This window comes from Tupaia chinensis, unplaced genomic scaffold (genome assembly GCF_000334495.1).
Source record: "Tupaia chinensis unplaced genomic scaffold, TupChi_1.0 Scaffold000005_2, whole genome shotgun sequence".
In the NCBI taxonomy this organism is placed as follows: Eukaryota; Metazoa; Chordata; class Mammalia; order Scandentia; family Tupaiidae; genus Tupaia; species Tupaia belangeri.
The window spans coordinates 1,643,664-1,669,172 of record NW_006159434.1 but is presented as its reverse complement, the minus strand read 5'-3'; the positions used below and the strand labels follow the sequence as shown (position 1 = coordinate 1,669,172).

At 38.3% G+C, this 25,509-nt stretch overlaps 1 pseudogene; it reads left to right on the top strand.

The window, feature by feature from the left end:
- LOC102489388 (tRNA (adenine(58)-N(1))-methyltransferase, mitochondrial pseudogene) lies at positions 1-20,269 on the top strand (annotated as a pseudogene).
- The last annotated feature ends 5,240 nt before the right edge of the window (positions 20,270-25,509 follow it).

Here is a 25,509-nt window from a genome sequence, read left to right as displayed (position 1 = left end):
ATGAAGCGCTACAAGGCTGTGTCACATGCAAAGGTTCCAGGTTTGCATCTGGAGACCTTCCCGAGTGCAACTGGGCACACGCGTGCCTGTGATCTGAGGCTGAACGAGGCTGGAGATAGAGCACATTGTTAGCACCCCTGTTGTGGGTGCTTGTTCTCTGTCTCTCTCATGGTCGTTCTCACGAATGGAAGAAATAAGCTTTGGTAAAATATCCCATCAATGAATTATCACAAGAGAATACGAACATGTAACTATCGCACAGGTTAAAAACAAAATGAGATCTTAGGAGCATCTAAAATACTCTCCGATTACTTCTCAATCAAAATATTGTCTTTCTTCTACAAAAGTAGACAGTATCCTTACTTCTAAAATTATGATATACTGAGCCTGACTGGTAGCACAGCGGTTGGCCCAGTCCGTGGGGAGCTGGATACTACATGGCCAACAGTGGTTTGAGTCTTGACTCTGGTAGCTTGGGGGACATGCTTAGCATGGTTGTGTGTGTCTCCCAAATCTTGACAGGATGGAGAAATGGAGGAAGAAGGGTTGTAACATGGCCATGCACCCTATTGAGGAGTGTTTTTTTCTCTCTCTTTCTGCAGTGAGCACACACATCTTTGGTAATAAAATAAGTAAATAATATTGGGACCAGCAGTTAGCATAATGGCTATGTCACTGGACTCCCATGTAGTTGACCACGGTTCGAGTCCTGGACCCGGTGGCTTAAAAAACTCATGCCGGGCGCGTGTGTGTGCATGCCTAAGATCCCAAGAGGAGCATGTGGGAGAAGGGATTGCGGCATGGCCATCCCCCCTGGGGGGTGATTTCTTGCTTTCTGTCTCTCTGTCTCTCTCTGTCTGTCTGGCGAGTGCATGCACTCTATAGCAAAAACCTCTCAAAGAAATAAATTAAATAAATAAATAAATAATATCATAGTATAGGTTTAGCTTTTTTTTTTTTTCCAGCTATACATCAATGGAAACATATATATGTATTATTTTGTATCTGGTTTCTTTCTGTCAATATTGTTTGTTAGATTAACTTAGGTCTTTTACACGTAATTCTTATTTTATTCATTTTCTTCACTGGAGAGTATTCCATGAAATAAACATATCACAATTCACTTATACATTCTAGAGCTAGCTATTTGGGATGTGTGTGGTTGAGGCTATATGACTAGTGTTCCAATGAATAATATTTTACATGTATTTTGGTTAAATAATCTGTTAAATGTATCATAGAGATGGAATAGAATGGTCATTGGTAATGTGTACATTTAAATTTAGCAGATATTACTAAATTGTCTTCCAAGGTGATTATACAAATTTACATCTCCACTCTCAGTATATTAGAGTTCCAATTGCTCCGCCTGCTTGCCTATATTGCTATTATCTTAAAATTTACTCTTCAATCCGGAGGATCAATACACTGGGACAAATAACAGCTATAATTTTTGTGCATAAAATAATGAAATTTCGAAGTATAAAACCATATTTTATAGAATAGAAGTGAAAAATAGATAAATCCATCATCATAGTGGGAGAATTTATACATCACATTCCACCTGTTACAACAAGAAGAAAAAGAAACACTAAGTTCCCAGAAGATTTGATCAACAAAACTGAAAAAAACTGACCCAGTTTATATATTTAGGACATTGGTAACAACTTGTAAATAACCATGGTTTTTAAATGCATATGGAACTTTTACCCAAACTGATCACATCAAGAAACACATCCAAATGAACTTCTAAGTATTAAAATCATTCAGACTATATATTCTCTGGCCACAATTGAATCAAACCCAAAACTAATAATATAATGGAAAAAAGACCAGATATTTCAAAATAAAGCAATATACTTCAAAAAAATTCATCAGCCAAAAAAAAAATTATAATGAAAATTAGAAAATATTTTGATCACAAGGTTAATGAACATGGAACATATTAAAATTTGTGGAATTCAACAAATATGAACATACACAGTTTGCATCCGGGCTCAGCAGTTTGAGTGATACACCAGACACATTTGTGTGCTTGCGTGCCCAAAATCAAGAAAGGAGAGTGGAGGAGAGGGTATTGCGGCGTGACCATGTCCCCTGAGGGTGATTTCTCACTTTCTCTCTCTCTCTCTCTCTGTCTCTCTTTCTTTATCTCTGTCTGGCAAGTGCATGAGCCCTATGGCAAAAATATTTTTTAAAAAGTGAATAAAAAAAAATTGCCTGCCAAAAAGGGAGAAGTATAATAGTTTCAATTACATTTTTCAAAAAACTACAGTGGAAATAATTAACAAAGCCAAAAACAGATTCTTTGAAAGACCCACAGGCTTCATAGCATTTAGCAAGACTGATAGAGACTATGTAAAATGTAAACTTAAAAATGGAAGGGCTAAAAAGAGTTATTGCTACATATTTTATTAATATTGTAAAAAATATTTTAAATGTATAATGAAGGATTTTTAGAAATAAATGTCAAATTTGACATAATATTAAATAATTCCTGGAAAAACAGATTATCAAAACAGAGACAATAGGGGCCAGCTGATGGTGTAACAGTTACATTATTGGACTCCCACATGGTCGACCACAGTTCGAGTCCCAGATCCAGCGGCTTGAAAATCATGCTGGATGTGTGTGTATGTGCATGCCTAAGATCTTGGGAGGAGAATGGAGGAGAAGGGATGTGGCTGTGGCCATACCCCCTGAGGGGTGATTTCTCACTTTTCCTCTGACTGTCTCTCTCTCTCTCTCTCACCAGCAAGTGCACATGCACTATGAAAAAAAAAAAAAAAAAAACTCTAAAAAACAAACAAACAAAAATACTCTTCATAAAATATTTTCTTCTTCATCTTCCACATTAGCTCTCTTTCCTGTTTTTTTAATCTTTATAATTATTTCTTTTCTTTCTTTTTTTTGGGAGAGGTTTTCGCTATAGGACGCGTGTGCTCGCCAGACAGACAGAGAGAGACAGAGAGACAGAAAGTGAGAAATCACCCCCCGGGGGGATGATCATGCCACAATCCCTTCTCCTCCGTTCTCCTCTCGAGATCTTGGGCACGCACGCACACGTGCCCAGCGTGAGTTTTAAGCCACCGGGTCCGGGATGCAAACGTGGTCGCCTACATGGGAGTCCAGCGACATAGTCGTTATGCTAACTGCTGGTTCCCTAATTATTTCTTTTCTTGATAGTGTCTCTCTTTTACTTTTTAAAATTTATTTATTTCTTCCAAGAGTGAGAGAGAGTAAGAGGAAGCAAGACCCAACAGGGTCTTGACACCATAATTCAACCCTGAGACTCAGCTAGTCAGGACAATGGGCGTACATATATGTGCCATGTGTACATAGGGAGATCTTGGGACAGGAACCAAGGACCTTCCCATATGGTCTCAGCATTGTGGAGTGTGGCATCACCACTGTGCCCCTGCAGCTGATCAATAGTATCTCTCTTTGTTAGGAGATGATTCTCTATAGGTGTCTCATGTTTCTGCCTCTCTTATGATCTACGTCTTTGTTCTGTTCTTTCAAAGGATGTTTGTGTGGTGTGAACCTTGTAAGATATTATTTTGTCCCTCTAGAGCAAAGGGCAGACTTCTTTCTTATAATATTGGAAGTTACATAGAGACATGCTTACACATTTGGAAGCACAAGACAGACATGTTTACAGGCCATAATACAAATTTAGGTCCCCTAAACTCAGGATTATTTTGTAATGCACCCACTACATGTGCTAGTGTCATCTGACATGTTTCACATGGCTCTGTAGAACTGCAGTTAGTAGCTGATGTCACTGCTGAAGCTCTGACTATAGCTATTGTCATGAGTAATAAAGTTCTGTGGCACTGACCCAGGACTCTCAAGTCTTCGGAGAGCATCCATGAAACTGTGATTAACTTGCTCACTTATTAAGTTGAATAAAATCTCGAACTGTTCACAATTTTTAATCCTCTTACTCTCCTCTTAACCCACATATTACATGATTCTGTTCTACACAATTTCATACATGGCCTTCTTTTCATAACATATCAACTAATCTATTGGGTTGTCAGAAAAGTCATGACACATTTTTGCATAGAAAAACATAGAAAAATACATCATGACTTTTTTGACAACCCATACCTTTATTTATCATTGAAAATGTAACAATGACTCCTGGATGTAAATTTCCATTGTTCCTTATTTCCAGCTCCAAATATCCAACTTCTGGCCCTCCTCAATGGCGTAGGCAGTAGCAGATAGATCTGCACTGCTAGAAGCCAACATGGTCAACTGCAGGTTCTGATCCTGAGATAACTGGAAACGTGCTGACACATGCACACCCAAGGTCTTGACTAGCTAGAGGACTAGGAGAAAAAAATCATGGGGTGACAAGACTCTGTCGAGGGTTTAAGTTTCTCTCTCTCACATGCATGCGTGCTCATGAAAGAAAAGAGATGAGCTTTTTAGAAGAGCATGTTCAAATAATCCAATGTCTCAGGATTATTTTCTAAGGCACCCACTGCACCCACTACATGTGCTAGTATCATCTGGTGTGTCTGTGATGTACCACCATTTGGTTTACCCTCTGGCATCTCGAATCCAGGATATCACTTTATGAAACCTTCATCTTTTCATACAAATTTGCTCTTCGTTTTATATTCCCTGATATACGTAATGCGTTACCACTGTCCACAATGGCATCTAAGCAGGAATTCTAGAGTTACTCTTGTTTTCTGGCATATAGTAATTGTGCATGATTGTGGGATACAATGTGAGTTTTCAGTACAAAATACAATGAGCAACAATTCAGTCGCAGGAATTAGTATAGCCATTGTCTCAACCATTTTTCTTTACTTTGTGTTGAGAACATTCAAAATCTTTTTTGATTACTCTGAGGCAAATAGTGAATTGTTAATTAAATTCACCCTACTGTATGTGCGTGCGTGTGTGTGTGTGTGTGTGTGTGTGTATGTGTATGTGTTGCCCTCGGATGTGTGTACTAACTGGAGAGACAGAAAGAAAGAGAGGGAAAGTGAGAAAACAAATACCCTGCCCCCCGGGGGGCAGAATGTGTGTGGCAATGTTGCAAACGCGTTTCCTCCAATCTCCTCTCAAGATTATGGGCACATGTGCACATGTGTCAGGCATGATTTTTCAAGCTGCCAGATCCAGGATTTGAATCACACAGTCAACCATGTGGGAATCCAGGACCTTAATCACCATGCCGTCTGCTGGGCCCCACCTTATGATATTTTATAATAACACAAATCATTCCTCTAATTTATCTCTAATTTTCTTTTCATTGACCAATATTTTTCTATCTCCTTCTTCTCCTTCTTCCTACCAGTTTTAAGTAGTCATTTTTCAATTGTCTACTTCTATGAGATAGTTCTTTTCAATTTCCACATATGAGCGAGACCTTGCAGTATGAGAGAACTTGAAAAAGTTTGCAGAAAAGAGGAATTAAAGAATGAGTTTAGGGCCAGCAGGTGCATAGTGATTAACACTCTGAACTCGCATGTGGCCAACAAGGGTTCGAGTCTCGGAGCCGGTGGATTGAAACTCACACCAAGTGTGTGTGCGTATGTGCCCAAAATACTGAGAAGAGACTGGATGACTTGAATCATGATTGACTATGTGGCAGTCCAGTGAAGTAACCATTATGTCAGAATGGAGAAGGAATTGCAGGTCATCCCTCTTGGGGGGTGATTTTTCACTTTCTGTCTCTCTGTCTCTCTAGTGAGCACACACACCCTATAGCAAAAATCTCTTCAAAAAAATTTTTAATTTTAAATTTTTAAATTCACACATAGTTTTTTCATCATATACTTTTTCCATAAGTGTTTTGAAGACCCTCATATTTGTCTTTCTGTGCCTGACTTATTTCATGCCCTCCAGGCTTGTCCATACTTCCTCAAATAACATTTTCATTCTTTTTAATTGCTAAATAACATTCCATTGTACATAAGTACCACTTTTCTGGTCCGTTCTTTTGTTAATGGACACTTCAGTTTATTCTATCTCTTGTGAATAGTATAGGAGTTATTTTGATCCTTCATTTTCTGTTATTTTCTCTTTTTTTTGGAGAGATTTTTGCTATAGGGCTTGTGCTCTCTCCAGAAAGACAGAGAGAGACAGAGAGACAGAAAGCAAGAAATTGCCCCTCAGGAGGGATGGTCACGTCTCAATCCCTTCTCCTCCATTCTCTTCTTGGGATCTTGGGCACACAAACACATGCACCCAGCCTGAGTTTAAGACACACAGTCTGGGACTTGAACTGCAGTCGACTACGTGGGAGTCCAGCAACATAGCCATTACTCCTACTGCTGGTCCCATTTTCTGTTACTTTCAATGAAGCTAAAAGTCCTTCCTTTTCAATTCTTCCTCTTGATATCTCTTATATTAGTCATTCACTTTGCATTCTCACGGTCACTAACTTTGTTCATGTAGTAATTCCTGCATGTTCAATTTACTGCTACAGCCTCTTATATGATCTTACTGCTCTTGTTCTTGTTTCTCAAACAGCCTGTTCTACCTTCTACTGATGAAGTGATTGTTAGAAAACGTGTTCAGAATAGCCTATTAATAAGAAAAATAGTTACAAATTACCTTGGTTTTTCAACAGGGTCTGAAAATGACAACAGGAGAATATTTTAGCACAGCATATAATCTGTGCTCATACTAAGAGGAGATTTCAAAAAATCAGAGAAAAATAGAATTAAAGTACAATTCTATTGCAGTGCAAAAAGACTTTCAAACCAATCCACAGATTTTCATAATATGCATTTTCTATGAACTTCTTGAAGACCTCTTATAATGACTCCTATTTATTCAAAAAAATGTGCTGTATACAGATTGTTCTGCTTTAAAAAATATAAAAAGTGCAAAATGTTTTATAGAACTTTTCCCTGAAAACTTCAAAATTAAAAATAAACAAAGATGCACACTCCCACATCAAAAGTGATTGGTTTTGATTCTTCAGAAAATCCATTTCTCTGTAATACCACACAAACAGAATGTGGATACACTTTGTTATTTCTACAAGTTAAAAGCATATTAATTTTGGCTTTGTCAAATATATCAGCAGTGGGAAAGATCTAGAATGTCATTCTGTTGACAGAAAGGTGTGAATAAATATTGTAGAATTACATGTGAGCAAAGGAGTACAGTCTTCTTGTGAGAAAAGGAGTACAGTCTTCTAATTGCTCATGGAATGTCTTGTACCACCAAAATACCAGAGTCTCAAATATTGCTTCTGTATCTTTTTTTAAATTTTTAAAAATTTTTTTAAGAAATTTTTCACTGGGACCAAAACAGAGAAAAAAAGTGAAAAATCACCTCCTGGGGGATAGCCACACTGCAATCCCTTTGCATGCATTCTCTTCTTGGGATTTTGGCATGCACACACATGTGCCCAGTGTTTTTCAGGTCACCAGGTCCAGGACTCAAACCATGTAGTCCGTTATGTGGGATTCAGAGCCTTAAACACCAAGCAACCTGCTGACTACAGTTTGCATATCTTTTGAGGGTCTATCTTGTTTTTCTTTTGAATATAAAAATAAGAATTGCATTAGGTTTTTGAAAATTGTTTACGTTATTTTTAATCGTTAAAGGGTGCATGCATCCATCAGACAGAGAGTGTGCACCCTCCCAAAGGGATATGGTCATGTTACAATTCTTCTTCCTCCATTTCTCCTTTTCTTCAGGATCTGGGGCATACATACATGTCCAATGTATATTTTCAAACCACTGGGGCAGGGATTCAAGCCACAGTTAGCCATGTGGGATTCAGTTCCCTATGCACAGTGCTTAACCACTGCACTATAGAGCTGGCCCAGGAATTGTATGAATGCTTAATTGCTACTGAAACAAATTAATACACACTTAGTGGTTTTAAACAACAAAAAATGCTAATGGTAGTACTGGAAATTGAAAGTACAAAGTGAGTTTTGCTGGGCTAAAATTAAGGTGTGCTCTTTTCTGGAAGTTTTCAAGGAAGATACATTTTCTTGCCTTTTCCAGCTTCTAGAGGCCATCCACATTCCTTGACCCATGGCTCCTTTCCTCCATCTTCAAAACCAGAAAGAGCAAATCAAGTTTCTCCTTTCTTTCTTTTTTTTCCCTTCACATTGTACCCGTGTGATCTCTTCCTCTGCTTTCCTCTTTCAATTTGAAGGACATTTGCAATTTCATTGTGCTCACTCAGATAATCTCTAATCTCCATATTTTGAGGCCAATTTATTAGCACCTTTAACTCCATCCTCTCTCTCTCTCTCTCTCTCTCTCTCTCTTTTTGAGAGGTTTTTGCTATAGGGTGCGTGCACTTGCCAGACAGACAGAGAGAGACAGAGAGACAGAAAGATTGTGGCCACGCCACAATCCCTTCTCCTCCATTCTCCTCTTGGGATCTTGGGCACGCATGCACATGCGCCCCGTGTGAGTTTAAGCCACCGGGTCTGGGACACAAACTGCGATCGACTACGTGGGAGTCCAGCGACATAGCCATGACGCTAAGTGCTGGTCCCTCCTTTTTTTTTTTTTTTTTTTAAGAGAGATTTTTCCAACAGGGCATGTGTGCTCGCTGAAGAGATAGAGAGAGGCACAGAGACAGAAAGTGAAAAATAACCCCCCAGGCAGATGACCACACCACAACCCATTCTCCTCCATTCTTCTCTCAGAATTTTGGGTATGTATGCACATGCACCTGGTTTGAGTTTTATGCTATTGGGTCCAGGACTAGAACCACGGTCGACTGTGTGGGAGTCCAGTGATGTAACCATTGTGCCATCTGCTGGTCCCCTTAACTCTATTCTTGATTTTAATTTCTTTTTTCCATGTAGCATACATATTTACAATGGCTGGCAAGTAGTTCTTAGACATCTTTGGAGGGACCATTATTCTTCCTAACCCAGGGATATCTTTTGGGAGTTTTTATAATAAGTATAACACACTCTGTTGGTTATAAAAAAATAAATTTCAGGACCAGCAGATGGCATATTGGTTACATTGCTGGACTCCCACATAGTCGACCGCAGTTCAAGTCCTGGACCTGGCAACTTAAAACGCAGGCTGAGTACATGTGCATACATCCCCAAGACCTCAAGAGGAGAAAAGAGAAGGGATTGTGGTGTGGCCATCCTCCCCGTGGGATGATTTCCCACTTTTTGTCTCTCTGTCTCTGTCTTTTTACTGAGCACACATGCCATATAGAAAAATATCTCTCTTAAAAAAATAAATCTCAAAGTTAATTTTTTTCTTTATCTCTCTTTTTCTTCCCCTTCTCCATTCCTCCATTTCTGAGCCCACACAATTACAAATTATCTCCTGATCACAATAATCTTGCTATGGTCTTTTCTGAGCCATCATATATTGCTTTACACTGTGATTATTATTATTATTTTGTATTGTAGCAATTTCTGCATGTATCTGCCTCCCTCACCAGATTGTGAGACCCTTGAGGGCAGAGACTGCAGTCTTATCTTAGTCTCATACTCCTAGATTTATATCCTGTCAATAGACCAAGCACATAATGAACATGTTTTGAATGAATTAGACTTCACAGATGAATAGAGGCCTTGACAAGCTAAGTAACTTGTCTAAGGTCACTAAGCACACTTTCTGTCTTCTGTCATATTAATGTTCCCCATAGTATCAGAGAAGAAAAAGACAAACAATATGTCACTTACTCAAAAGTATTTGTTGAGCATTCCCTATACACCTCCTGGTTTTTTTTTGTTGTTTGTTTCTAGGTACTGTGAAAACATTAACTACAGAAACAGACAAAATCCCCTTGCTGTCATAGAACTCACATTCCATTGTCTAAACATTTTCAATAAAGAAAATAATTAGGCTACTAAGTGCTATGGGAAAAACTTGAGCAGAATAAGATGGATGGAGGGACAGTGAGAATGATATTAAATAGAGTGGAAGTTTATCATTTTAAATATGATAGTCACGATATACCTCACTGGGTGAGCTCCATACTCCTCTCCATTCCTTGTAGCATACATTGGTGAGCAGAGATATAGGGCAATCAAAACATGGGTAAGGAAAAATAGAACATTTTCTAATTTTACTCACTGGGATAGGGAGACTAAGATGTGACAGCAGTGGTTTATGGGAAGGATAAGGATCTTAGAAGGCTTCAGGAAGATTGTGGCACATTGGTAAGTCTAATTTATTCCTTTGAGTGAATGAAAGACAGTTTTCCTTCCTCCTAGAACCACTCGACATTAAAAAAAAAAAAAAAATATTCCTCTCAGTGAGACAGCTCCCACTGGAAGTCAGTTATTTGAAGAGAGGTGAGTTTAAGGTCACATTTTGTTTCTTTAAATTTTATTTGCCAGAGAGCATGTGCGCTTGCCAGAGAGACAGAGAGAAGGAGAAGAAGAAAGCACACTGCAATTCCTTCTCTACCACTTTTACATCCTATTGGGATTTGGAGCATGGATGTACGTACATTGAAGGATCTTTTATGTTGCCAGAGCCAGGATTCAAGCCACACAATTGGCCATGTGAAATCCGGCTCCTCCAACCACTAGGTCACAGGGCCAGCTCTAAGGCCACTTTTATGTTACTGACATTATTTAAGCAGGAAAAAAAAAAAATAGGTTTCTTTCTTGAGGACAAAAGACCTGCTTATTATTGGAGCACATGGGATGGAGACTAACTATAAAGACGACTGCTTGGTTCTAAGAAGTGTCATTCATTGTCATATGTGAATAAAGAAGATGAGTCTTTTCTATATGTATTTTTTTCTACTTTTTTCCCAATTGTTCAGTCAAGTCATTTTCTAATTAATTTATTCACTAGTATTTTCATCAAAATAATACATAAGTATATGTATTGGTGCGAGATATCAAATACTACTAAAAAGCTTATACCTAAAAACATTAGAGTATCCAACATCACCTAGGCTCAATGCTTGCTCCTTTTTCATGTAGTCAACTCCCTTTAACACATTTAGCTATTTCCCTTGGCATTTCTTTTTAACTAAATGTCTCTATACTATTCTTTCTTGGTCTATCAGTTTTCAATGCTATCTATTGACTTCTCATTTTGTTAGATGAAGGTATTTTTTCAAGGATCTCCTCCCAAACACATTCATTCTCCCAAGATTGTGATATACCATTTTCTTTTAGAAATTAATAATGAGTGTTTAACTACTGAGCCATATATTTCCCGATGCTAACATTCTTTTCCTTGAACAAGATTTTGTTTTCCCTTTGGTTAACAGTTGCTTTGATCATTTTCATTTGTTTAGTATTTTTGCTGTTATTGTTGTTTAAACATGATTTATCGTCTCTGTTTGATGTCTATCTATATTTTATTTCAGATGACCAAGTATTTTGGAAATTTACCACTGTGTAGTATTTGTGGCTTTCTGAAAGTTGTACATCCTCTTTTGTTATCTCTTTTTCTCTCTTTCTCTTTTTCTCTGTGTCTCTGGTATTTATTTATTTATTTAGTCTTTCTGCTGTAGTTCATTATTCAGCAGTTTCTGAAGAAAGGATCTATGGGAGATACTTTTCACGCTTGAAAATGCCTTTATTCTTTTTTTGCACTTAATTAATAACTTGCTTTGGGTAAAGAATTATACCTTGACAACATTTCTCTCAGAAAGTTGTAGGTGTGACTCTGTCATCCACCTCTAAATGTTTGCTGTTGAGAAATCTGATATGTGTCATACCTAATCCTTTTCTAATGACTTTAAAAATGTAATGTTTGAGGATTCTAAGATTTCTTTATCCACAATTCGTAAATTTCATGACATCGTGCCTTGACATGGCTTCTTTTTCATATATCGTATTGCATATTCTGATAGCCATTTCTAATCTGGAGGTTGAAACCGTTTTCTTTCTGTTGTAATTATTAGCAGTTTGAATTATTGTAATAATATTCTAAATGCCTTATCAACCCACTCTTTTGTCCCCCATCTTGTTATTTTTTTTTTTGCTCTACTTTCTGAGAAATTTTCTTTTTTTTAATTTCCAAAATATTTATTAAAATTTTCTTTTGAGGCCACAGTTTTTTTAATGTCTAAGAATTATTTCCCTCTTCCTTTCTGAGCTTTTTCATATACTCAGAAATTGTTAATATACAAAAATTTTTTTTCATTTCTCTGTAGATTTGATTTTTTACATTCATGTCTTCTTTTCCTTCAATTTTCTCCTGTTCTTACAGTTGCTTTCGGGCTATCAGAATGGTCTCCTGTTCTTAAAGTTGCTTTCGGGCTATCAGAGCTTATTACTTTAACTTGAAAAAAGAATGGAAACTTTCCCAATGTATTTACTATCCTCAAATAATCTCTTATAGGAAATCAAAGAAAATATTTGTGACAGATCAAGAAACATATGCAATTATTTTTTTCTCTTTAAAAGCACATATATGCCCTGCTAATTCAAAATTATGGGAGGCCATTGTTTGAACTAAACTCTTGCACTAGACCCCAATGGATCAGACCAAATCAAAATGGAGGCACTCATACTAAATGCCAGTAATCAAATAATCAATAATTAGTCATACTAAAACTCTGAGGAAGCAGATAGATCTTAGAACAAGGCAGCTTTTTCCTGAAAACAAGAGATCCCAGTCTACCTCAATAAGGGAATCCACTCTTGTCTCAGTCCACTATTGTGTTGCTTATAGAAATAATCTGAGATAGGATGATTTATAAAGAATAGAGATTTATTTGACTTACAGTTTTGGCTACTGGAAACTCTGAAAGTGTGTGTTGGCATTATACATGATAGAATGGGTGGCAGAAGCTGAGATATTGGCAGGAACCTGCAGAAAGAGAGAGTGATCTGTGTTATGTGGATCTGACTATCTCATTCCCTCTCCTTATAAACCCACCAGAACACAATCATAAGGACCCTGTCCTAACCATCCAATCACTAATCTCTTCCAAAGTCCCCACCTTTCGACACCATAATCAGTTTAACTTTTTAGCTCCTTACTCTCATTACAATGGCTCAACATATGAATTTTCCAAGAATAAATTCACACTGCAGCACCTTTGCTTTAACCCTCACCAAAAATTGACCTAAAATAAGCTAATGTTAACCTTTTTTCTAAATCTGTTTCCTTGTCCCCACCTTATAAAACTCCCATTCTTCTATTGCCCAGTGGGAGATCTCATTCTATTTTTTTGGAATGAAGGCTGCCAGAATTCATGAATCATAAATAAAAGCCAATTAGATCCATAACTAAATTTGTTGTAGTTTTGTCTCTTGACAGCCATGTAAGATAATTTTGATAGTTAGAAGTAATCAAGTATGATTTTTTTTTAAGAAAATTATTGTAGTTTTGCCTAAGGCATATGAAAATCAGTGTCCAGATGCTTAGGTGACAGTAAGGTCATGCATTTACTATAGTGTTACAGTTTGAACCAGATGAATAGAAATAAATGAGTCTGATGAGGCAACTGCATTCAAAGTTAGAGTGTTGTTCAGGGGTGAGTATCAGGGGTGAGTATCAGGGCTTTCATTATAATTATACCCAAAGCTGAACTTTAAACTTGAATATTCAATTGTTCCTCTTATGCAGGCACAGCAAGAATATCCAAAGAATAGTTAAAGGTAAAGAAATGTATAAGATTAAGCAATGCAGGGTTCTTTTTGTTTGTTTAGTTTTACTTAAAATAATAACAGTAACATTTTTGCATTGTTTTTAATAAGTTTAACATTATTAACTCCTTTATAAATATTTGACTTAAGTCTTTTCAACATATTTCCAATTATTAGAAGCAATGCTATATCTAAAAACCTTAAATAAGAGCTATTTCTATCTACCATTGCATTGTTTCTGAATTCACGTAGTTCATTTTATATATACTTTAGTATCATTTTTCTGTTTTTTGCTTGAGGAAGGTTAAAACAGAATCACATTTTAAGAACCTGAGTTGGGGCCAGCAGATGGTGAAGTGATAATGTCTCTGGACTCCCAGAGGGTGGACTGTGGTTCAAGTCCTGGACCGAGTGGCATGGAAATCACATCAGGTGCATGTGTATGCATGCCCAAGATCCCAGGAGGAGAATAGGGGGATTGCGGCATGGCGATCACCCCCTGCGGGATGATTTCTCACTTTACATCTCACTGTCTGTCTCTCTCTGGCTAGCGCACATGCACTAAGGCAAAAACCTCTCCAAAAAAAAAAAAAAATCCTGAGAAAGCATTTTGTTCTAATACAAAGCCATACTTGGAATCTACTGGGGGGTAAAAAACAAATATCTACAGAGCAAAATGTACTTGACTAAATATATGTTCCATGGCACAATAATAGATAGAGATCATAGCATAACCATCAATGATTTTTGCCTCTTCTTAAAAATCACTTTCAGAGTGCTCAGAAGGTGGATTCTGTAAAGGCTTGTTGGAGGAATTCTGAGTTTCAACCAAAATAGTCCTATTTATCATCCTTAAAACCTGCCATGTCCATTTCCATCTTCCTGTTCCTGCTCACACAATCCCCCATGTATTATAAAACTCTTAAGGTGAAAAAAAAAGTCTTGTGCCTCCTAAAAGCATTGGCACCTGCCATAATGGACTGATCGGTAAGTGTTCTGTTAGATGATATTGGTATAGTTTGGCAGACAACAACAAAGATTCCTAAACAAATAAATGACTAAATACTAACAAATTGGCATTCTTCCCCTCAATGATATTTTGTCAACTTTAAGGCCTGAGTAGTTTTCAATTGTATTTTAATAAAGTTTCTAACAATATATTTTACTGACAATTTAAAATATCATTCTGTATTTCTCTCTCACTACACAAATATGTGTGTGTGTGTGTGTGTGTGTGTGTGTTACAATATTTCAGACCATTGTGAATGATATTTTTGGCTAGTAGAAGGGACTTGAAATAAGAGCTTTACATTTTTAATAACGAAAGAGAATATTCAAACAGACATTTAAATGGGATTTCAATTTATGCTAAAAGCCTAATTTCTGGGGCTCACATATGTAATTGGAGCTGTGATTAGAATCCAATGCCCCTGATGCCATAAAGTTTATTCAGATTTTCTCCTAAGTTCTACTTTCCTTGTCTCCCTAACAAACATTAGAGAATAGTGCTTTGGGGCTTTTTCTCTTAAATGATCTCCACGAATTTTATTCTGTATAGTGTTTTTCTGAATTTTGGAAGTAATAAACCAAAACAGAAATTGAATACGAATAAAGGGTTGCTGAATTTATATTTTATATTTTGCCAAGGTAAAGTATCACTACACCATATATAATTTATACTTATTACTGTGTTTATGTGTGTAACACATAACAACTTCCAATTTTATATTAATTTTAACATAAAACCATGGGCATTTTAACACCACAAAAGTAGAAATAAATTAAGGAAGTAGAGAATATTATACTTCCATGAACAAAGATTAACAATAAACAGTACATGTATCAATTTGTCAATTTTAATGTATATGCAAACATACATATATGTGTGTAAATATGTATGAAATAATTTACAAAAATATTAAATTTCATTTTGTGATATTGCATTGCTTTGTTTTTTATTTTATTCATGATATAGAGCTTGTGTACACCCGTGAGAGAGAAAAGGAGAGAGAGAGAGAGATACCCTTAATATGATCTCATCACTCTATAATCCCCTTTCCGTAGTACAATAGCTTCTGAGGATCCTGAGCAAGTCCACATACACCCGGCACATTTTCAGACTGACTGACTTGGGGATTCGAACCCACAGTTAGACGTGTGACTTCTCGCACTGCAATTTAGTTTGCTACTGACTACACCATCAGACTGCTCCAACATTGCTTTCTCTTTTTTTCCCCCTAGAGGACATATTTGCTTGCCAGAAAGAGAGAAGGTATCACCCAATGAGACATGGTCATCACACAATCTTTTCACCTCCACTCCTCATTCCCATCAGGATTTGGGATATGCATGCACATATACCTGGCATGGTTTTCTAGCCATGGGGCGGAGACTAAAATCATGGTCTGCCATGTGGCATCTGATTCCTTTAAACTCTAAACTACAGAGCCAGGCCAACATTGCTTTCACAATACCAATATATAAACTTCAGGATTATAATCAATAATGAAACAACAGAAAGGTAAAACTCAAAAATAGAATATTTCCATAACTTCATATTTATTAGATACTGTTGCTGTGGTTTAACTGTTCAGAAATTCATGTGCTAAAATTTGTTGAGCCATTGCAAAGGTATTAAGAAGTTGGGAATTTAATCTGACTTTGAGATTAAGAGATGGAATTTCTGAGAGGTGATCCAGGGAACCAGCAGATTGCTTGATGATTAAGGCACTGAACTCCCACATGGTTCAAGTCCCAGACCTGGAGGCTTAAAACTCATACCAGGCTCATGTGAGTGCATGCCCAAAATTCTCAGAGGAGAAGGGATTGCAATGTGGACATCCCTTTGCCGGGGTGAGTGATTGTCGGCATCTGCCCCAGGGCTTGGGTCTAGCTGAATCATGATGAGGGGGCTGCTGGTGAGGAAGAGAGAGGATGAGAAAGAGAAAACCCTCCATCTTGCCAGGACCGGGAAATTGGAAAGAATGAGACAAAGGAATAGAATAGAAATGGACACAGGCAGCCTGAGCCTAGTGCCGCCCAGATGAACTGGGCGTCTTTATTTATCGTACAAGGAGACATTACACATGTATGTTTCATGACACTTCATAGATTGGTTGCCAGGTTACAGACAATAAGAAGCAGGTAACAAATCTATAAGGGTTTAGTCATACCGGGCCAGGTATATCCCTTGGTGATAATCCCATCAAGAGAAAATCTCATCTTCTTTTCTAATGCAGAGAACTTGCTGTTAGGTGTGGGGAAGGAGCTAAAGAACTTGTCCATAAGGAGTGTACCACCACACCCAGAGAAGTCTAAAGAACCTTTCAGATGCAGAGCAGGGATTGGATTTTACTAATTGGGGTCAAGATGTTTCTTGAAGTCCATCAGATGTGTCTGTTGGAATGCCCCTAGTAATTTCCACCCTTGCTCTGTCTGCAGTCAAGGTCAGGGAAAGACAAGTTACAAGGTTCTGCCAAACCCCAAAAGAGCAGGTGGTGTTTTCTCAGAGCATGTCCCCACACCTCAGACTCTCTCTTAAACGTGTCCCCACAGGTGATTTCTTGCTTTCTGTCTCTCTGCCTCTCTCTGTCTCCCCAGCAAGTACACACGCCCTATAGCAAAAATCTCTCTTAAAGAAAGAGAAAGAGAGAGAGAGAATCAAGATTGGATAAGGTTACCAGAACCCCCTGCCTGAATTCTGGTGGGTTTATAAGGAGAAAGAATGAGACACAGACATGCTCTGTTCTCTGCACATACCTGCCTTCACCCTGTTGTGATGCAGCCAAAGACCCTTATTATCAGATGCTGGTACCATGATCTTTGGGTTTCCCAGTCTCCAAAACGGTGAGCTAAATAAACCTCTATTCTCTTAAATTACCCAGACTCAGGTATTTATGGTATGAGCAACAGAACAGACTAGAACACCATCTTACGATCTTTCTAAAGTATATTTATTCTGTAAGTAAGAGAGACAGACAGAATGAGACACAGAGCCAGAGAGAAAACATTCCCAACAGGATTCTCTTGCCTTGACCCACCCCCAGCTTTAGCCAGCTCTGGATCATGGGCACATGTGTACTGCCATACCCAGGGAAGGTTCTGAACTGCAACCGTCAAACTTGGCAGCCCCGACCATGTCAGATTGCCTGGCAAAGCACTGCAAGTCCCAAAGAGTAAATGTGGCATAGTGCTTCAAGATGAGGAAAAGAAAACAAAAACAAAAAAACCAAGGCACCAAATAAGAGCGACAATTCTAAATGGTAAAAGAGAATTCTCTACCTTAAAGAAAACAAAACAAAAAGCAGGAAGACCTAATGGAGTGTCACCGGTGATGGACCTCTGTGCTACGTTATTGAATAAGCCAAAGGAATATCAAATAATTGAGTGACATTTCTATAATCAAACTTTTTTCATCCCTATCTACTGCTTTACATAAATTTGTTTCCGCACAGTTTATGTTTATAAAAAATAAAATATAGTGCTGAACCCCATCTATAAGCACATGAAATAATAGTGCTTACCTATTTTAAGAGGCCCATCTCCAATATTTGTTTTGAACCAATATGACCTTACTAATTGTAATGGTAAGTCAAAGCAGAAGAAATGTTAACACTTTAAGTCATGTAGACTTAAAGAACAAAAACAATATTCTTAAATAACAAACGACAGTGTTTGGCTGAGAAGTATGATAGTAATATTTATATAAGGTTGAAAATATGAACAAGGGAATAAAGATCAATCTCTGGGGGAGATGAGGTGGAAATAAAAATTTAAGAACAGAATGGAAAGGATGTAAAATTTCTGACTTTTATAGGCATGCTGTTCCCTTTTTAAAATATATGATAAAGGCTATTAAATTGTCATGGTACTTGGATTCCACTGATGCAGTTAAAAGTGTGATATAGCAGCATTATTTATAAATGTCAAATATGTATAATACACTGAAATTATATTTTCTTCAAAATTATGGTAAAATTTCCCATGTCAAAGTAAAAATTAGAGAGAATTTTCATTTTAAGGTCATCCAAGCAAAAATATTTAAATGCCACCAACTATGAATGGGTCTTGGACCTGTACAGGACACGATGCACCTCTGGAAGTGTCCCAAACTCAGAACCTGTTCTTTCTTGCACCACTGTGGGCGAGAGCCCTTGAAGGGTGCCACATCTTTATGTTAAGAATCCTCCCCTAGAGACGTGCAAGATGGAGAAAGAACGCAGGGTGGCTCAAAAGAAAGTCCCAGCGGCAGAGTCATCTCTCTCTCTGTCTCTCTCTGTCTCTCTCTCTCTCTCTCTAGGTCCCGGACCTTGGGACCAGGTGGCTTTCCTCACTGGAAAGCTTGAGACTGCCAGCACCAGAGGAAGAGTCACCTTCTTGAGAGTGTGAGGATTCAGGAGGGGGTCAGAGTTTGGCAGGTCCCAGACACCAAGACTCAGGGGGTCCCTTGCTGACTTCCCTGGACCAGTTCACGACCGAGATCCAGAGCTTCACGGCATTTATTCTTGCTCAACTTTCAGAGAGAAACCCTTGTAGGCCTAGGAGACAATTTTAGCTAAGCCTGGGAGTAGAGAAACACAATTTTAAAATTTATTTACGTTGAGTGACTCCGGACACTTAGTTATTGAGGGTCAGTTTCATTCAGCAAGATTGTGAGGAAGTTTCCTAGCCAGATACTGCGGAGTCCCTCAGAATATGAATATGATACTGTTGATGATGGATAACCAGCCAGGTTATACTGTTTTGGAAGGTGGCTCAGGCTTATTTTGAGCTTGTTTTCTTTTTTTTTTTTTTGGAGAGGTTTTTGCTATAGGGCATGTGCGCTCACCAGAGAGACAGAGGGAGACAGAAAGACAGAAAGGGAGAAATCACCCCCTAGGGGCCATGGCCACGTCACAATCCCTTCTCCTCCATTGTCCTCTCGGGATCTTGGGCACACACACACACACGACCGGCGTGAGTTTAAGCCACTGGGTCCGGGACTTGAACTGTTGGTCGACTACGTGGGAGTCCAGCGACATAGCCATTATGCTAACTGCTGGTCCCTTGAGCTTGTTTTCATCCAGAGCAGTCAGATCAAAAAGACAGTGTGGTAAGTTTCGAAAAACAAAAAGAGCACCATAAATTGTCTAAGAAGAAATAGAAACACTGGCATAATTCATGGAAACTCAGTCATGTAGATGAGTGGCCAGACAATGTGGATTTTATTCATAAGGATACTTCAGGAGCAGCTGAAGACATAAAATCATGCACATTTGATGTAGTAGCTTTGGATACATTAACTCCTCAAGTTGCTTTGCCTGTTTTATACCCAAATCTTAAACAGAATGGTGTCTGTGCTTTGTATCTATCAAGAGCAAACATCACACAAGTTGTTGAACTTTTAGAAAGAATTCCCATCGGTGACCTTGCTCTCTCATATGAAAAGATAAGCGAAGTCATCTTCAGAGATTGGTTAGTTTGCCTTGCAAAACAAACAAGTAGAATTTTAGCCAAAAAAAAAAAAATGAGAACTTAGAATCAATACAGATTTACAATTTCTCAAAAGAAAATTAGAGTTGAGGGGGAGCTATTTCAAGAGGATGATCATGAAGAATCACATTCTGATTTTGCATATGAATCGTTTTTCTATTTTGCTAGACCCGGACACTGGTCATACAGCTTTTTTTGTCAAGTCGAGGAAACTCAAACCACAACTGTACAGAGTACTCTCAGATGACAACTACTGAATTGTAGAAAGAAAAGTATCAAAATAGAACTCTAGATCTATATATTGTAAATCTCTACTTTCATAGACTGGTATTTTTAGCTATAGTACTGAGTTGTGTAATGTTTAAACATAATTTTGAAAAATAACAAAAGTTGAAGAAAGAAGGGTAACCTTGCAAAACTGCCTAAATGTTCGATTTTTACACTTGTTGGGCAGTTAGACATTTTGTAGATAATGATTCCAAATTGCTTTAGTTGAGCCATCTCATTCTTCACTTCCTGTAAACCACTCTAGAATTGTCTTTCTTCATAAATGTAACTTTCTTTTGTTTGATTGATGGTCATAGGCTACTGAAATAAAATATGCATTTTTTTTTTTGAAGAGGTTTTTGCTACAGGGCTCGTACGCTTGCCAGAAAGACAGAGAGAAAGAAAGCGAGAAATCGCCCTGGGGGCGGGGGGGGATGGCCACGCCACAATCCCTTCTCCTCAGTTCTCCTCTCGGGATCTTGGGCACGCACGCACACATGCCTAGCGTGAGTTTTAAACCACCGGGTCCAGGACGCGACCCGAGGTCAACTACATGGGAGTCCAGCGACACAACCATTACACTAACTGCTGGTCCCTTCTTCTTCTTTTTTTTTTTTTTTTTTTTTAATTTCACCCCCTTTATTTTTTCAAAAAAAAAAAAGATCCCAAGAGGAGAACGGAGGAGAAGGGATTGTGGCATGGCCATCCCCCCGGGGGGCGATTTCTCGTTTTCTGTCTCTCTGTGTCTCTCTGGGGAGCGCACATGCCCTATGGCAAAAACCTCTCCAAAAAAAATAAAGAATGAGTTTTGGGACCAGCAGATGGCTTAATGGCTACGTCGCTGAACTCCCATGTAGTCAAATGTGGTTTGAGTGCCAGACATGGTGGCTTAAACTCACGCCAGGTGCATGTGTGTGCAAGCCCAAGATCCTGAGAGGAGAATGGAGGAGAAGGGATGGAGGCATGGTCGTTCCTCTGGAGGGTAATTTCTCATTTTCTGCCTCTCTGTCTCTCTCTATTTTTCTGGTGAGCACACATGCCTTATAGCGAAAAAAAAAATGTGTTTTATATTAATTATTTTTATCCGGTACTATTTGCATGTATATCTGATGTCTAGTATCTACAGTGCAGATTAAGATTAGGATTAAAGGTAAGATACTAAACTAGAAATAAGGTTCTAGGATACTAAGCATGTACTCTAACGGTATTTTTCTTAATCTCTAAATGAAAACACTAGACTAGCATTTTTATGAAATATTGTGAGAAGTTCACTGTTTAGGAAACAGAGAGACCAGTTGGCCCCTGGTGTGGATCTGACATAGCTGGCCACGTAGTTCAAGTCCTGACCCTGGCAGCTTGAAAAACAAGCTGGGCACATGTGTGTGCATGTCTAAGATCTCAATAGGATGGAGACATGGAGAGGGATTATAGTGTGACCATGCCCCATTAGGGGGTGCATTCTCCCTCTCTCTCTGTCTCTCTCTGATGAGTGAGTGTGCTTTCTGGCAAACAACAAAAACAAAAACAAAGAAAAAACTGAGAGTGGCCAGCAAGAAACACATATTAGTTGGCAACTATCTTACAATACAAGATATTCTTTAGACATAGAGGTTCGTGAACAGTAATACGCCTGGATTATCTACCTATCTTGTGCCTGTGTGTATCTATAAAGATGTCTATATCTTGTATCTGAGCACTTACCCTTGCCTTGTCAATATTCATATCATTATCTTGTACCTTTTCTGAACGCCCCTATTTCCTTATTTAGACATCTTCCCTAAAGCAAATATGCAAACCAATCAACAACTGTCCCATTATTACCTACTTTCCTCCCATTGGAATATACAAACTGGTTTTTCTGTGGCCAGTCCTTGCATGTGTGTGTGTATATATATATATTTTTTTTTTTTTTCTTTGAGAGATTTTTGCTATAGGACATGTGGCTTGCAGGAAAGACAGAGTGACAGAAAGTGAAAAATCACCCTCCAGGGGAGATGACTATGCTGCAATCCCTTCTCCTCCATTCTGTTGTCAGGATTTGGGGCACATACGTACACATGCCTGGCATGAGTTTCAAGTCACTGTGTCCAGACTTGAACCAGGGGCAAGCATGTGGGAGTCCAGTGACGTAACCACTGCACCATCTTCTGGTCCCTGCATGTATGATTTCTATTTTACCACTTACCACTTTTGCAGATACTTTATGGGACATACTTTCTCCCCACTTTCCTATGAAATCAGCCTTCACATTGCAACATTTTTATTGTTGACATGTTTTAATGCAAAAATTCTTCATTGTGAAATATAGCAATATAAAATGATATGCACAATGAAATGCTCAGTTAAAAATGATAAAATCAACACCTGTACCTACAGTCTGTCTTCATTATTTATGGATTTTTTCCATTTGAAAATTAACTTACTCACTGAAATTTATTTGTAATCCCCAAATCCAAACTTGTAGCACTTTCACAAATATCTGTGGACATGCGCAGAGTGGGAAAAATGTGAGTCACCCAATGTGCTCTTTTCTAGTAGGGGTTGGGTATAGTGATACTCTGTCTTCTTCCAATTTTCCTTTTATACTATTAAATGTCCTTTTCACTGACTAAATATTTAGTGCCAAGCTTTTTGCACTTTTGTGATTATTTTTGTGACTGTACTGTTTAGTACGGTCCCCCAAATGTCGTGCTAAAGCGCTTTCCAGTGTTCCTGTGTTTTAGAAGGCTGTGATGGGTCTCATGAAAAAAACATAAGTGTCAGGTAAGCTTCATTCACGTATGAATGATACTGCTGTTGAATGTGAGATCAAAGTTTCTAGAGCAATAAGAGAAAAGGAGAGACAGAGAATTTTGTTTAAGGAAATGGTTCATGCAATTTTTGAGGCTGCAAAGTCAAATAAAAACAACAAAAACTACAAGGTAAGCCAGCAGGTTGGAGACCCAAGGAAGAACTGATGTTGCAGTTCAAGGTCAAAGGCCCTCTGATCTCAGAATTACTTCTTCTTTGGGGGAGGTCAGTCTTTTGTAGGCCTTCAAGGCATTTGCAAGGACCACCTACACTTCTGATGGGAATATGCTGTATTCAAATTCTAATTTAAATTCTCATGTCATGTAAATAATAGCTTTGTAGCCACAACAGGATGTGTTTGACCAATTATCTCAGTAATGTGGCCAAGTCAAGTTAACACTTCAAACTATTATAAATCCCTTGTGAACTTGGCATCCACACATCTCACCTTAAATGATATTTAATCTCCAGATAGAGAGAAATAACAAAAGCATAATTCCAACTAACCTGATATGACTGACTACCCTATGTGCAACCAAAAATGTACCATTGCATTCCTCAGAAGAGGCTGCAAAGTCCTTGGATGGTGTTCATTCTTCTCCTTGTTCTCTGGTAACATAAGTATTATGATGTAAAGTTAACAATACTTAAATACTATGACATAAATATAAAGCATCCTATGTTATATAATAAGAGCATAAGAGAGGAAAAAAAAACCAAGATCCCTGCTATATATATTGTCTTCTAAAAGTTTATGAAAGGGGTCAGCAGGTGGCATGGTGGTTAAGGCACTGGACTCCCACATGGCTGACCATGGTTTGAGTCCTGGACCTGGCAGATTGCTTTCTCACTTTCCCTCTCTCTCTCTGTCATTCTGGCCAAGTTGAAATAATAATAACAGTGACAAAATTACATAAACAATTCTTTTTTTTAAAGTTCATGGAAAATATGTATTATGAAAAAACTGCATACATTTTAGAACTTTTTTGCACTATCAATGAACTCATATTTTAACTCCATTTTTTCACGATCATCTTGAAGTGCTTTCTTATTCACACGCATACACACATATACAGACATGGGCACAGCATACTCATAAAAGAGATACTCGTGAAAGTTATGTTCCTCTTTTCTGCATCCAGTGAAGTGATCGTATCTAGTATTTACATCTGCCATCTTTCACTACCCACTCTTAGTTTTTTTACCTATGTTAGAAGGGGGAAAAAAAGCCAATTTACTAGATTTGCTCAATTAAATTGAGCAAATTCTTAACATGATTTAAGTCGGGCGATTGTACCCAGACTTTTAGACAACTCCTCGTGGCCACATGGTATTTAAGTTCCAGAAAAGGAAAGTGACAGGTACAGGAATGGGAACATGACAGACAAAAACGTAAGTGAAGGAATGAGGTAGGGAAACAATTTAGGTTGGTGACATTCCAAAGTTTGTCTGCATTAGCACAGTTTAAAAGGTGGGTTGCCTGTAACTGACTGAAGCCTAGCTGCTGTGATTGGTTATAACCTAGCAAAGAAGAAAGAAAGAAAAAAAAAAATGAGGTCACAGTTTGCTTACAGAAACCAAGCAGGAGCACAGGGGCTGTTTCAATATTCCTTAACACCTAGTGGGGCGATGTAAACCTTTATTGCTAAAGAGTCTGAATCATTAGTAGTCTTGGCTGGATTGGGTAATTGTAGTTTTAAATTGAGTTTAATCACAAGGTATGATAATCTTTCTTTTTTTTTTTTTGGAGAGGTTTTTGCTATAGGGTGCATGCGATCGCCAGACAGGCAGAGAGAGACAAAGAGACAGAAAGCGAGAAATCACCCCAGGGGAGATGGCCATGCCACAGTCCTTTCTCCTCCATTCTCCTCTCAGGATCTTGGACATGCACACAACGCACCCAGCGTGAGTTTAAGCCACCGGGTCTGGGACTCAAACTGCAGTTGACTACATGGGAGTTCAGCAACCTAGCCATTACGCTAACTGCTGGTCCCAAGGTATGGTCATTTTAAAATATACCCTAAGGAATCTCCTATATTTCAGACATACCCTTCCTTATGTCATTGTGGAGAAGTAGTCCAATTTCCCTTGGTAATTAGGATGAATCACCCACAGTTACTCCCTTGTTTGCCTATTTATTCCAAGACATGAGGAGCCCCTCATGGCCTGGTAGCAGTGTTAACATCCAGTCCAATAGAATTGTTTCTATGGGTGAAAGAAGTCCTCACTCTGGAACTGAAATCACTAGGCTGGCAAATGTAAGGTCTTGGGAACAGGGAGCACATTTTCAATTAGTGGATTACTACAGTCGGAAAGACTGGTGCCACTCCTATTTCTACCCTTTGATACTTTTTTTTTTCTTTTGGAGAGGTTTTCGCTATAGGGTGCGTGTGCTCGCCAGACAGACAGAGAGAGACATAAAGACAGAAAGTGAGAAATC